This window comes from Heptranchias perlo, chromosome 3 (assembly GCF_035084215.1).
Source record: "Heptranchias perlo isolate sHepPer1 chromosome 3, sHepPer1.hap1, whole genome shotgun sequence".
NCBI lineage: Eukaryota > Metazoa > Chordata > Chondrichthyes > Hexanchiformes > Hexanchidae > Heptranchias > Heptranchias perlo.
In genome coordinates this window covers 125,923,900-125,936,268 of record NC_090327.1, presented here as the reverse complement: position 1 = coordinate 125,936,268, position 12,369 = coordinate 125,923,900, and the positions used below count along the sequence as shown (strand labels likewise).

The window sequence follows — 12,369 nt, the reverse complement described above, 5'->3', positions numbered from 1 at the left end:
ATGATCCCAATCAGTGGGTGAGAGGAGAGAACAATTGGGTGCGGTGATATTAGGCGGCATTGTGAAAAGTAGGCTGATTAAATAATTCCTTGATCAGTCCAGCGGAAGAATTGCTCCGGAAAACTTGTGTCAGTTAGTTGCAGGATCTCTCTTTGTTGCCTTGCTAGGATATACAGTAAACCCTATTTAGCTTGGCTACCATTCAGTTTCGTATTGACATTTAAAAAACATTAAACGCACCATATTATCTCTTCGCCATGTGAACTATCTCTATTATACCTACCCATACTTTCCAACATTGGTATACATAGATTTTTTTACACTGTTTTCATTATGTGCCTGTCAAGATTTCATGCCTTCAATACTAGCCAACATAGACTTATTGTATAAATACAAGCTATCCACAATGTGCATGGATTTTCCGCAAGTTTTATGATTGCGAGAAGTTATTTTTTAAGCCATGGTCAAATAGTCTGCCAAAACTCACTGTCTAGCTTCACACATGAAGAAGCTTCTATTTGGCCATTGAAGGTCAGCTGGCTGGGGCATCTGGACCCCACCCAGCACGTGAATCAGTGCTCTCAGAACAAGAAAGGAGAAAAATAAATTGTCGGGAGGGGAGAGGAAGAGATCATGAAATAGATTTTACAAAATGAGCACTTCTGGCACAGACCTCGGTACAATGGGAGTGCCTATCGGGAATTCAGGTGTGGCGCTCAACACACATCTCCATTCTCTCTCCATTAACTTGCATTTATATAGCGCCTTTCACGTCCTTAGGACATCCCAAAGCGCTTTACAGCCAATGAAGTACTTCTTTTGAAATTAGTCACTGCGGTAATGTAAGAGATTAAAATTAAAATCGAGCTTTGTACCAGAGTGTTAATTTGTAAAATCGCCACTCATTATCTTGTTGAAAACCCAGCTACATGGCTCCTTTAAAAGAGAATGGTAAAAAAAAAGGAACATTTATCCTAACTTACAGTATGACATGCTTTAACCTATCAAAGTGATTGTACCCAGATAATGAGAACATTTACTGAGGTTCAGTTCATTTTGCATACATTCCAATGGAAAGAACGTGGTTTATGGGAATGGTTCAGACTAGGGTGGTTGTTTTATCAGCTCAATTCCTAGACAGCACCGATCTATTATTGGATCAGGTGTAAATAATTTAAACAGCAGAAACAGTGAGACTTTTGTTTTGTTTTGCAGGCTGTCGAGGACAGTGACTGGAGTCAGAATGAAAACAGAAATGGATCCTGCCCTAAAACCCAGCCCTCAAAATTCTGATGCGTCTTTATTACACTCTGTTGGAAGTTTTGGGGCCTGCTTTAGATATTTCATGGGTACGGTGGTGATGGTCACTCCTGTAACTGGTCCAAGCATCTTACGTTAAGGACTGAGCCTGTACTGCCAAATCTCTAACTTACATAGAATTTACAGCACAGAAACAGGCCATTTGGCCCTATGCCGGTGTTTATGCTCCGCATGAACCTTCTCTCATTCCATTTACTTCATCTCACCCTAACAACATATCCTTCTAGTCCTTTCTCCCTCATGCACTTATCTAGCTTCCCCATAAATCATTTATGCTATTCACCTCGACCACTCCATGTGATAGCACGTTCCTCAGTCTCACCACTATACAATGGTGTAACCCTGCAGTGTAACAAATAGACCCCCTTGTGATCTGAATTGGATATCGTGCCATTCACGAGCCCTCACACGCGTTTTCCCAATCTTTCCATAGGTGGACCGAAATACCTGGCAAGACTAGACCAGATACAAATTGTTCAAATGCTTTATTTTACAGATAGCGGGGGTCATTTTAATTGTTATCACTGGGCGAAAAATGGGAGATCACAAATCGGAAGCCCGTTTTATTCCTCGCTCAATTTGCTTTTCCGTTGTCTTCAATGGAAAGGAAAACCGGGCGGAGTGTAATAGGGGCGTCTGATTCGTTAGCGCTCGTTTTTCGCCCAGCGATAAAAGCAAGTGAATGTACAGACTAACAGAAGCAATCAAATATCTCCTTCATTTAACTAACTACAGAACTCTCCCCGAGAACAAGAGAAATAATTAAAATATACCACACCATCCCTGTTAACTTTTCCTGGTCAGCCGTTCTGATCCTGTCTGGCTCTGGGGCTTGAGAAGAGTGTGTTTCCTTTCAAGCTACCTCCCCAGATCTAGCTGACTGTTCATGTGTCTCTTTGTCTTTTTCTCTGTCTTCTCAACCAGTGGGAGTGCTATCGCTCTGACTCATTCCCCAATTAGTGATTTGCCAGTAGGCCTGTCAATAAAACTGGCTCTCTCTCCTCCTTCACTTAGGTTGTGGGTTAAAAGAAAACGTCTCCTACTGTTCTCTAAATGAATAGGGGCTATCCTGGCTTAATGAGCTCAGGATGAGGCAACTGGCCCTCACTGTGTATGTAAAATCCTGAAAGATGACAATATGGATTTTTGGACCCTGAGTGTCAGCAAATCACTCGATCCTAGAGGAAGAGGAGACATCATTGCTGAGCCCAATCCGTGTCCTCACCTGATGTCCACATACATACAATTCTGACCGGGGTCGCTGGATGGCAATCACAAGCAAGAACTTGAGAATGAAATGACAGAAATAACTTCCTTGCCATTTGGTGTCTTTTAGGTAGGATCCATTTTGACACAGCCGTCTTCGCTCAAATGAATGAATTGAGAAATGCAGATATCTTGAATTTTATGAAACACTGGGAATTTGGAAACAGAGGGTCAAGAGCAATAAAAGTTACAGCGATAAAGCACTTTGAATGAAGGTATTCCATTAACAACAGTTTCTAAATGATGTATACTAAAGGGATTCTAGACTAGAAGCCCTGAACTAACCAAACGCTATTAATGATATATGTCCTAAACTGATTACTGAGCCCAATGTAACTCAAAGTTACTGCAGCAAGTTGCTGAAAGTGTGAGCTGATAACGTCGCAGCGAGGGAAATAGGGCATCTGGGACCTGAATGAACAAGGCAAGTAACTGGGTATCTCTTTAACCAACCAGGTTGAAGGATTATGAAATTAACATCACAAGGACTGAGAAGGAAGTGTAAATTAGAGGGGGTGAATTCAATGTTAAATCAGGTAAAGAAAGAGAAATAAAGAGAGGGAAAGATTGGATTAAGAAAGAGAGAAAAAAGGGACAGAAAGGAAAAGTAACCTTTTTTTATTAAATTAAAAATTTTACATTTTTAAAATCTCCAACAACAATTAAAACCTGAAGGAATGAAACTCCACACTTGCAATAGTTAATTTTCAGTGCGAGAGGTTGAATGGCAATAATTAACACTTATCATGTTGTTAAAAGGGTACTTAGACCTAAATGACTTGACTTTTCTCACTGTGGCGAGTTTAGTTCGTATCTATCATCCAAATACAGGAACTTCACGCTGTTCAGTGCATTTCAATGGTGAGTCAAACAGTGAGATGCCATTTTTGCGAAGCTAATGGCAAGCGGCGCAACTCAGACAGCAACTTTTGGATTTTCGCATTTAACCGCGCGCCTGCCCCTGGTCTGAAGTTACTATATCATTTGTGCATAAATAATGGAGAGCGCCATTAGCCTCACCGTTATTTTGACAGTAAATTCTGGCCCTATGTGTTGTACCCGAGTATGAGTGAAAACCTCTAGGAGAGAAGAGCTGCAGCCATATGATATGAGCTGACATAGTTAACTGATAGTTTAAAGGTACAATGCTACACAGTTGTTCAATAATTAAACTTCCGTCACAGATAGATAGCAGCTGAAGATCATGTTCCTCTTAAAAACAACTGAGTCCCTCAACCCATCTGATTTTTAAGTTATTTAAGTCCTTGTGTTGGAGATCAGTTTCAGTAACACGAGGTTTGTTGTCCTTTGATCTTCCCACTCTTGAGTCCTGTCTCTACGACTGGTAGGAACCCTTGGGTGAAGAGCATAGATCAGCGGTGTGAGTATACAAACTGTGCGTTATTGAAAACGATCTCTACCACAATTTTTTTGAGAGGTAGGTTATTTCTTGACTGCTGCCTGCAAGGTGATGAATATTCAATTATGGAGCCCAAGGAGAGAGATGAGGCTTGCTCATAACTGGCTGATCGATCAGTGGGAAGTTAAGGGAAAATAGCTACATGTTTCTGACATTACAACAGTGACTACACTTCGAAAGTACTTCATTGGCTGTAAAGCGCTTTGGGGCATCCTGAGGCTGTGAAAGGCGCTATATAAATGCAGGTCTTTCTTTCTTTTACATGTTCATCGGAACTCCAATGAAAAGAAACTCGTAGCTTCCTCTAATGGGTAAATGCAATATCTAATGAAGCATTCAGTTATGCATAACTTTGGGAATCTATTAGTATTGAGCCACAGCATGCACATCAGAGGCATTTTACTCTTCACCATCAGCAAGGTAGCATGGAGACAATGTTTAAGTTCTTTTACTTACGCTTCCAAATCCATATTGCTGCAGGGCGCACTTTGTGCATGGCACTCAATGTCATACATAAATCTTTTAAGGTGTGCTCCCAACCAATATTGTTACCAGAAACTGCATGCATGCTGCATTTTACTGGACTCAGAAAAGGAAGGAGATAGGCTGGGCAATGGGGCAGCTGCACTTCTACTGTTCAACATCGATATGTTTTGTTCATGCTTACAGGAGAAAGTCGGACATAACATTTTGGAAGAGAGCCCAGAATGGACGTGCACCTCACAACTTCAAACCCCTCATTGCTTTGAGAAGAGTGCTGTCCAAATCTTTGGGTTGGGTGCCATTGAAGGAATGGCGAAGGGAGAACATGAGAGCTTGGTGCAGGCACTCAGCAAGTGTCCTCCTTTTATCAGTCTTATTGGCCCACCCACTTACACCCACAATCATAAAGACACTAAGCAAAGGGCAGCATGACACACAATATATTGGCATCTTATCTTTGTCAGAAGACATTTCTTACTGACCCAAGTGAAACATAGGCCTGAAATTTCCTCGGAGCTGCTCCTACTCCGCCACTGTGACTTTGCCAGAAGTATGACAGGAAGCTCCGTTTACGCAAATAAATCGGGTTTCTGCTGCACTTCCAGTCAAGTTACGGCGAAGGAGCGGGAGCAGTTCCGAAGAAATTCTGGGCCATATTTTTTATTATTGTAGGGGCTTCCTAAGGAGTGGTGTGAAGCCCAGGTACCGTGCCCACACTCATTACTTGGTGGAGGCACCATCGCAGGTACAAGCATCCTGGAGGATTTAGGTTCTGGAGGGAGCACTGAGTGAACCATGCAAGTGAGGGAGAGCAAGTGGGGGTGGCAGCATAGAAATAGGAACCAGAGAGCCACAGTACCAGCTCCTGACCTTCCTTGGCTGCATGGAGCAGAGATTGGTATCCCATGGGGTCAATCTGGAGGATGGAGGTGATGGGTCTTTATGAAGTCTTTTGATCTATCTCTGAGTCAGAAAATTGTAGATTCAAGCTCCACTACTGGCTTGAACAAATAATCTGGATTGATACTTCAGTGCAGTACTGAGGGAATGCTGCATTGTTGGAGGATGAGCCTGGATTGCCTGCACAGGTGAATGTAAAAAAAATCCCACAGCATTATTTGAAAAAGTGCGAATATTACTACTCAACCAGCACCAACAAAAACACATTTTATAATCAATCATTCATTGCTGTTTGTGGGACCTAGCTGTGCCAAAATGGCTGATGCATTTACCTATCTAATAAAGGCTGCACTTCAAAAGTAATCCATTGTTTACAAATGCTTTGGAACATTCCCGGGATGTGATAAGGTGAAACATGAATGCAATTCATTCTTTCTTTCTTGCTGCTTTTTAATATGCAGATGACACCAAAAAAATCTGAAGTTTACAAGAAAAAGTCAAAAAGTACAACACACCTTAAAGAAGCCAAACTTTAAAGACCATCCCTTCAAAACAATCATGCCTGCCAGTGCTAGGAGAAAGAGGACCTCTCCAAAATTGTGAACATTTGCATTGGACTAGTTTAGCGTCGACTAGCATTAGCTGGACAGCTGCAAGGCTGCAGACATTTAAAAAAAATCAATTTTAATCATGCAATGCTACAGGTAGACAGTCGTGACCTTGACCTGCAATGCTCCATTCTGGGATCCTCACCTTGTGGGACCTGCCCTCACATTCCAGCAAGGGAATTCCTTCAGAAGTGGAGGAAATTGGTGGGAGAAAGAGACCAAAAATAAGTACATACACTGAAATCAGCTGTGATGATCTCACGATTGAATAGGCAGCCAACACTCACTGCCAAGGCTCGAACTTGAAGAATGTCCACTTTGGTAAGGTACTGGAGGGCTGCCAGTACCAATGGAATTATATTGATGAGTCACTACTTCAGAAAAAGAGGGGATAATTGTAAATAAATCAATAAAATGACCTTCAGTGTAATTCAATGTCGCTGTAATATTATTGCATGCTTTCAATTTCCCCCTAGGACGGTCATGTTTTTGCATAATTTGCCTATATCATTATGAATTATAAGTTTGTATTAGTATTCCACCCTCCAAAAACCAACTCTCCTGCCCATATCCTATTCTGCACCAAATGCTGCTCACCCGTTACACTTGTAATCACTGACCTACATTGGCCCCAACATTTCAAATTTAAAATACTCATTCCTGTGTTCAGATCTTTCTATGGCCTCACCCCTTCATATCTCTATAACCACCTCCAGCCCTACACCATCCCTGAATGTTATTTTCCTTTGACTCTGACCCCTCCCTTCATCCCACTATTGCTGGCCATGCCTTCAGCCTCCTAGGTTCCACTCTCTGGAATTCCCTCCCTAAACCCCTCTTCTTCCACAACCTCTCTTTCCTTCATTAGATCCTCTTTAAACCTCATCTCTTAGACCAAACTTTTGGTCATCTCTCAAAACCTGTCTTTCTTTGACTCAGTGTCTGTTTCTTTACTTTCGGAATTTTTTTCTACATTCAACATTTCTACATGTGTATCAATACAAGTTGTCATTGCTATATAGCTGTAATTATGAATCCCAACAGTTAAAAAATGAACCCTATCTCCCAGCATACAATTACAGGATGTCTCCGAAGTGTATCTCCGACTGCCTCATGGATCTTCCAAGGTTCCCAAAAAAAAAAAAATTGTCAACTCTGATATTGAGACCAACAGCTACAAGAGCAAGAGCTTTTATTAAAGTGAAATACTTCTTGGATTTAGAATTTCCTGAGAATCAATTTAAGATTATTTTCTGATAAACCTGCTGTAATGACATCACAATTGATAATCCTCTTATATAAACCTCATCCTGCATCAAGGGCAGTCAGCAGTACAAAGCAGAGCAAAAACAGATACAAATGATCATATAAGATGGTAACAGCATACATTATAAGTAATAACACATATCATTGAGTGATATAACCTCACTGTTGACCATCACTCTTATGATATCAACTGAACCCTTGGTTTAGATTTAGAAACATAGAAAATAGGAGCAGGAGTAGGCCATTCGGCCCTTCGAGCCTGCTCCGCCATTCAATATGATCATGGCTGATCCTCTATCTCAATACCATATTTCCGCTCTCTCCCCATACCCCTTGATGTCTTTTGTGTCTAGAAATCTATTTAGTTCCTTCTTAAATATATTCAGTGACTTGGCCTCCACAGCCTTCTGTGGTAGAGAATTCCACAGGTTCACCATCCTCTGAGTGAAGAAATTTCTCCTCATCTCAGTCCTAAATGTCCTACCCCGTATCCTGAAACTTTGACCCCTCATTCTGGACCCCCCAGCCAGGGGAAACATCCTCCCTGCATCCAGTCTGTCTAGCCCTGTCAGAATTGTATATGTTTCAATGAGATCCCCTCTCATTCTTCTACTTGAGTGCTTTTTTAAACACTTTCAGATGTCATTATTTTAAATAATATAAAAACCGCAAATGAAGCTCTTTCAGGAACTTAGTGTGCTGAACAAATCACATACTACTTGTGTATCTATGTGGTAGAAGGTTTTGCAATCCTCTAATTCTGGTCTCTTGCGCATCCCCGATTTTTATCACTCCACCCTTGGCGGCTGTGCCTTCAGCTGCCTCGATCCTAAGCTCTGGAATTCCCTCCCTAAACCTGTCTGCCTCTCTACACCTCTCTCCTCCTTTAAGACACTCCTTAAAACCTGCCTCTTGGACCAAGCTTTTGTTGACCTGTCCTAATATCTCCTTATGTGGTTCGTGTCAAATTTTGTCTGATAATGCTTCCATGAAGTGCCTTGGAATGTTTTACTACTTTAAAGGCGCTATGTAAATGCAAGTTGTTGTTGTTGTTGTTGTTGTTGCTGCTGCTGCTGCTGCTGCTGCTGCTGCTGCTGCTGCTGTCACCGCCTTTTTTCTGCTTGCCAAAATTGAAAATAATTTGGCTCTCCTGATGTGGCTAAATGCACCATCCAGTTGGGATAATTTTAACTTTGGCCGATAGTATGGGTATTGGCAGCCTCCAGTACTGTGCCCAAATGGCCATTTTTCTTATATGAGGCTAAGGGTAGTTTTCTGGTCCAACCATGGGGCCAGGTGGTGGTTGGGCAAGACAGGTTTAGGGACCACCAGAATTAAAGAGGGCTAACTCGGGTGCAACTTCAACCTCATTTTCACAAGCCCAGTGAGCGAACGACATCTGCCATTGGATGTTCACAACTTGTGGGGTGGGATTTAAAGTTCGACTGCAACAAGTTAAAGGGGAGGTGCAAACCTCTGTTTGAATGTATAAAAACCCACTGCCAGTCAAGTTTGTGACAAATAGAGAGAGATGATGCAACATCTCACACCCCAAAATTCCCTGATGCTTCTGTGGCAGTCTTATGGGAGCAAATGAGGTGGAGGTCCTCTGGCAGCCCAAGGCTATTGTCCACACAAGACAGCAACACAGAGTGCTTGGCAAGAGGTGGCAACATGTCAGTGTGGAGAGCAACGCCCAGTGGAGCTGACTGGAAATCAGGAAGAAGTTTACCTCGCCGGGTTTGCCAAGGACTAACCACCAGTACATGTCCAAGTAGATGTCCAAAGTATGCACGGTACAAGGTGCTTCCTCATCCTCGCGCTATCTTACGGTCCTTTGAATCCTTATCATGCATGGGCATTCTGCAGCAGGGCACTGCCTACTTACATCTGGAACTCTTCTTTCCTCACAGGCAAAAAGGGATTCATCCCCTAAAATCCTTCCATCTCAATACAGCTGGATGATGCATGTATATCTAATCACACCCTTTGTGGCTGCACAATGGCATTAGACTAACACTGGTTGTCCTCCACACGATTTCAACCTTTGATTGCTTTGAGAAGAGTGCTGTCCAAATCATTAAATAAATTTAAAACAGAAATAGACAGTTTCCTAGAAGTAAAGGGAATTAGGGGTTACGGGGAGCGGGCAGGAAATTGGACATGAATTTAAATTTGAGGTTAGGATCAGATCAGCCATGATCTTATTGAATGGCGGAGCAGGCTCAAGGGGCCGATTGGCCTACTCCTGCTCCTATTTCTTATGTTCTTATGTTTAACCCTTGTTTTTCTGTTTGCAGGACTGGGCTGCATAAGAATAGAAGAGAGCAAACTCACAAGGGGGAATGGTCTTGTAAAATTACATTTATATAGCGTCTTTCATGACCTTAGGACATCTTAAAATGCTTCACAGCAAGGAGGTAGACGATGTGTAGAATTTACCATAATGCATGTGATTTCATGACCACCCTGAATTAATGTAGCTTTTTATCCACTATGGTTCATTGCTAATATCTTTGAATATGAGTGAATAAGCTGTCCCATAACAGATGTGCAACATTGGACATTGTCGTTGAAATGTGAATCTGCCTTCATCATCTGTGTAACATGTTCATTTTTACAAATAGAATGTTTATATAAAATTTTTATTATCGAGTTTGCAGTTTTAAAAGTCTCCCAAAGCATTATTATTGTAAAGATCACAGCAGCTTTGAATCTCCAGTACTGCCTTTGATGATAATGATTAGCTGCTTTGTTTCCCAACAAAAATTTGGGTTTCATGAAACAGTATCTCCTTAAGACTTTAAGCCAGAATTTGTGGAGGAATAAAATCTGTTCCGTTGGTTGGATAGTTGGACCCAATGGAATGCCTACTTTAAACAAAAAGGCTGAATTTTTCTGTGCCCTTCGAGGTGTGAGATGCCAATATTAGGTTACAGGGCATTTTTCTACCTTTTGCATCTAGTGTCATCTATGTTAACCACGAGGTCAGATATATCACAGTCATCCATGTGCTTTTTCTCAACAATGTAGCTGAACCCTTTCATTAAGAGAGTACCCCACTTCTACTGACGGAATGTGATGCTTCCATTTTCTACATCAATCAGCATTGTAGTTACAGCCCTCCGAGATCTCTGCACACCTCAGATTCTGGCCTCTTGCGCATCCCCGATTTTCATTGTTCCACCATTGGTGGCTGTGCCTTCAGCTGCCGAAGCCCTGAGCACAGAAATTCCCTCCCTAAACCTCTCCCCCTTTCTACCTCTCTCTCCTCCTTTAAGTCACTCCATACAACCTATCCATTTGACCAAGATATTGGTCACCTGTCCTAATATCTCCTTATGTCGCTCGGTGTCAAATTTTGTCTGATAATGCTCATGTGAAGCGCCTTGGGAAGTTTTACTATGTCAAAGGTGCTATATAAATGCAAGTTGTTGTTATTGCAGTTTTCTGAGTGAGACTGACAGATTATAGACATTCTGGGTGCTAAATTGGGCCATGTAGCGTCCGCTGTTTCGGTGCTACACGGCCTCTCTGACATTCAAGATGGCGTAATGGATGCACACGCACAGTTCCAGCGTGGCGTGTGCCGGATGCCATCTTGGTATAGAAGTTAGCGCAGGCGCAGTTAACAAACGCTGGAATCATGTAAAGTCGGGAGAAAATGGCTTCAATTTGTGTGCAACGCTGATTTAAAGTGATAGACACAATTTTGGGACTTAACGCACAACTCAACGCACAGTCTTAACCCGGACCATCTGAACGTGTCTTAGAGTGCCTGGAGGACCCCCACCAGCGCTATTTAAAGGGAACTCACAGGATTTACAGGTTAATGGCTGGATTATTGCTTCTGGCTGCTGAGACATTCGTAACTGTTTTTGGAGGTCTCCTAGACTTGAATACTAGGACGCAGGGACTTGATCTAACATTTAGAGCCGGGACGTGCAGGAGTGAAGTTAGGAAATGCTTCTACACGCAAAGGGTGGGAGACGTTTGGAACGCTCTTCTGCAGACAGCATTTGATGCTAGCTCACTTGTGAATGTTAAATCTGAGATTGATAGATTTCTGTGAACCAAGGGTATTAAGGGAAATGGGGCTAAGGCGGGTATATGGAGTTAGGTCACAGGTCAACCATGATCTCATTGAATGGTGGAACAGGCTCGAGGGGCTAAATGCCACTGCCACTTGCTGCCTCCTGTTATGCGCCACCTTCTCCTGCAAGAAAGTGGGGCGTGTGTCTCGGTGATGTGCCTGTTATGGTTGAATAGCTGTCAGTGTGTGTGGCCTGTGAGTTGTGGGTGGACAGCATGCAACACTGGTAATGTGTAAGGGTGAGAGGAAGCAGCCGGTTGGAAGAGTTGAGTACTGATGGAATGAGTTTATTGGTATGTGGGTGATGGGGGGTGTAGTGCGTGGTGCAGTTGGTAGGAGATGCCACTTGACAGTTGACCTCACTCACCTTGACCAGTCATGTCAAAGCATTGAACTTCTTCCTGCATTGCATCCATGTTCATGCTGCTGTGCGCCTGGCATTGACTTTGTCCCCCGCTGCCTCTCACTGCCTTTTGGATATATGTCTGGAGGGTCTCTTGCCGCCACCCCCCCACCCCGAGGATATAGGATGTCCCTCCTTCTGTCCACCTCTTCCACCAACGTCTCTACTGCATCAGCAGAGAGCCTTGGTGCATGCACTCTCGCAGGCCTGGTACCAACTCAGATGGGCAGATTGGTGAGGTCTGGTGTGAAGATTGGAGGATGTGGGATTTAGTAGCGCGCAACCTTTATTCAATGTTTTAACATAACTCATCAGTGTGTAAATATAGGGATGGGATCTGCATCTGTGTTTTGCGTGTGCGATGTCTGATCTCCGTTCAGACTCCGTGCAGTCAGTAGTCTGTTATTTTCAGCAAATAATAGGTACCAGCTACCTTTAAAAGATTTCTAAGAAACATCCTCCCTTTAAGAGATTGAGCTCACCCTGGTGGTGGAAAGTGCAAATTACATTGATTCCACGTGCAAGGCCCGGAATGGAACGATGATTGCAGGTGAGTCCTCGGACCGGCCGAAACTCGCGTCCTGCCTGCGCAGGGGTCATTGGGCACTGG

The 12,369-nt window shown here is 42.9% G+C and overlaps 1 long non-coding RNA gene across 1 annotated transcript; it reads left to right on the top strand.

The window, feature by feature from the left end:
- Positions 1-1,220: 1,220 nt before the first annotated feature.
- Positions 1,221-6,410, top strand: LOC137307241 (uncharacterized). Its single transcript, XR_010959087.1, has 3 exons — positions 1,221-1,349; positions 2,657-2,801; positions 5,851-6,410. It is a non-coding gene; the product is annotated as an uncharacterized lncRNA (long non-coding RNA).
- The last annotated feature ends 5,959 nt before the right edge of the window (positions 6,411-12,369 follow it).